Here is a 2,948-nt window from a genome sequence, read left to right on the forward strand (position 1 = left end):
GAGCATCACCATATCTTGCCTGGGCTATTGTAACAGCCTCCTAATAGCTGTTGCTCTTGGTCCCTCCTCCAGTGGGTTTAAAGTTCTATGAAAAGTCTGGACTGGAGAGTTAGAGATGAACCTGAAACCTAGGGGACTCTGGGATGTCATTAAACTTTTACTTATTTCCTTTGGAATACTTGTTATATTGCTCTAAATTGACTGATTTACATGCCTGTTTTTCTCAGGCCTCTTATTCATCCTGGTCTTCTCAGAGCAAAGCAAAGTCTCTGACATGGTATATGCTCAACAATTGAAAGAATGAGGATCATATTAATAAAAATTGTTATGGCCGGGCATGGTGGCTCACTCCTGTAATCCCAGCACTTTGGGAGGCCAAGGTGGGCGAATCGCCTGAGGTCAGAATTTTGAGCTCAGCCTGGCCAATATGGTGAAACCCCATCTCTCCTAAAAATACAAAAATTAGCCAGGCATGGTGGTGTGCACCTGTAGTCCCAGTTACTTGGGAGGCTGAGGCAGGAGAATCACTTGAACCCCAGAGGTGGAGGTTGCAGTGAGCTGAGATGGCGCCGCTGCTCTCCAGCCTGGGTGACACAGTGAGACTCTTGTCTAAAAAGAAAAAGAAATTATGACTGTTGTACCACAGAATGCAACTGTGAATTTGTAATGACACTAAAATTAGTATTTAACACTGTTAGAGGTTCTAGATAATTTTAAAAAGTAGGGACAAGTTCAGATATTCAAAGAACTCCATGTATTAACAAAAATAAAATAAGCAATAAAAACAGATGGGAACATTAATTTTGTTGTTATGAAGGAATATTGCTCTTTTCTGTACTAATATTTATATTAACTTTGAGAACACAAGAACATTACAAATAGAATGCAGTAGCCAAGACATAAAGAAAAAGATTAAAACTAGAAATAGAATTAGCAAAGAATATTTGCCTTGTTAACAGTGATGGCTACTATATTTAAAAACTTTGTTAGGCCGGGTGTGTGGTGGCTCATACCTGTAATCCCAGCACTTTGGGAGGCCGAGGTGGGTGGATCACCTAAGGTCAGGAGTTCGAGACCAGCCTGGCCAACATGGTGAAATCCTGTCTCTACTAAAAATACCAAAAATTAGCAGGGTGTAGTGGCGGGCATCTGTAATCGCAGCTACTCAGGAGGCTGAGACAGGAGAATCGCTTGAACCCAGGAGGTGGAGGTTGCAGTGTGCGGAGATCATACCACTGCACTCCAGCCTGGGCAACAAGAGGGAGACACCATCTCAAAAAAAAAAAAAACATTTGTTCAGAAGGCAAATTGCCCCCATGGTTTCCACCTCTGACTGCACATTAGAATCCGCTGAGGGACTCTACAAACACCGGGAAGCCTGTGTCCTACCTCAGACTAACTCCTACTTCTGAGCGAGGCCAAACTTTAGGATTTTTTTGAAAAGCTTCCCGCATGATTCAAGTGTCCATGCAGACTGTGAAGCACTGCTTTGGTAGAGTGTCCCAGAGGGATAGGCTGATGAGTGAGAGGATGCAACATTGAGGTGCCTGCAGAGAGAGCCAACACAGGAAATAGGGGAAGAGGAAGAATGCTCCTAATCAAGTTGTGGAGAATTTACCAGACACCAAAGGCTGACATATATCAATTAAAGAATTTGGAAACTCAGCATGGAAAAAATGGCAGCCAGAAATAACATACAGATTTCCGCCGGGCGCGGTGGCTCACACCTGTAATCCCAGCACTTTGGGAGGCCTAGGTGGGTGGATCACCTGAGGTCAGGAGTTCAAGACCAGCCTCTCTACTAAAAATAGCATCTCTGCTAAAAATTAGCAAGTGTGAAAATTAGCCAGGTGTGGTGGTGGGTGCCTGTAGTCCCAGCTACTTGGGAGGCTGAGGCAGGAGAATGGTGTGAACCCGGGAGGCAGGGTTTGCAGTGAGCCGAGATTGCACCACTGCACTCCAGGCTGGGTGACAGAGCAGGACTCCGTCTCAAAAAAAAAAAAAAAAATTAGCAAATGTGGTGGCACACACCTACAATCCCAGCTATTGGGGAGGCTGAGGTACGAGAATCACTTGAACCTGGAAGGTAGAGGTTGCAGTGAGCTGAGATTGTGCCACTGCACTCCAGGCTGGTCAATAAGGTGAGACTTTGTCTCAAAAAAAAAAAAAAAAAAAATACAGATTTCCTTAAAATCTTGTAACACTGTTCCATAATCTAAAGGCAAACAGATTTATTACAAAAAAAAGAATTAAAGTCAATGAATTCATAAATATCTTTATTAAGGAAGAAAAAGTAGTTTTATTTCTCTAAAAGAAAGGCAGGCTGTCTTAAATTAGCTTCCATCGGCATTTAAAAAATATTTAAATATTAATAACTGTCCACTTGGAGGAGAGTGAAGGAACCTGGCTTGACATTGAATGACTCTGCAAATAGTCATTTAATTATAGAGTAGCTCCATGTGTGTCTACCTTACAAAAAAGTAGAACAATTTCTAGTTTAAATATTGGCTTCCTGAACAATTATCGCATTTGCTTCTTGAAAAATTCTGGCAAGATAGTGGGGTAGGAATTTCTGTTGGTGTTTGAGAGACAAGGACTCTGAGGCTCAGAGTTGCATAAAATCATGCAAATAACAGGAAGTACATTTGAGACTTGGCTTCCAAGCTTGTGATTCCAAATCTAACTTCTCACTGCACCATCCCACTGCTCATTAAAAGTGGGAGCTTTACAAAGCCTTGATTTCAGAGCAGTACAGAACTTTACAGAAGTTCGAAGTCTGGTTTTCAAAATGAGATAATAGATTGAAGGACCACATTAGGTATATAGTAGTGGGTTGCTTACTTTTATGTGTCAACTTGATTGGGCTAAAGGATGCTCAAATATCTGGTAAAATATTTCTGGGTATGTTTGTGAAAGTGTTTTGGGAAGAGATTAGCATTTGAATCAGC

The sequence above is a fragment of the Papio anubis genome, chromosome 10, assembly GCF_008728515.1.
Source record: "Papio anubis isolate 15944 chromosome 10, Panubis1.0, whole genome shotgun sequence".
Classification (NCBI taxonomy): Eukaryota; Metazoa; Chordata; class Mammalia; order Primates; family Cercopithecidae; genus Papio; species Papio anubis.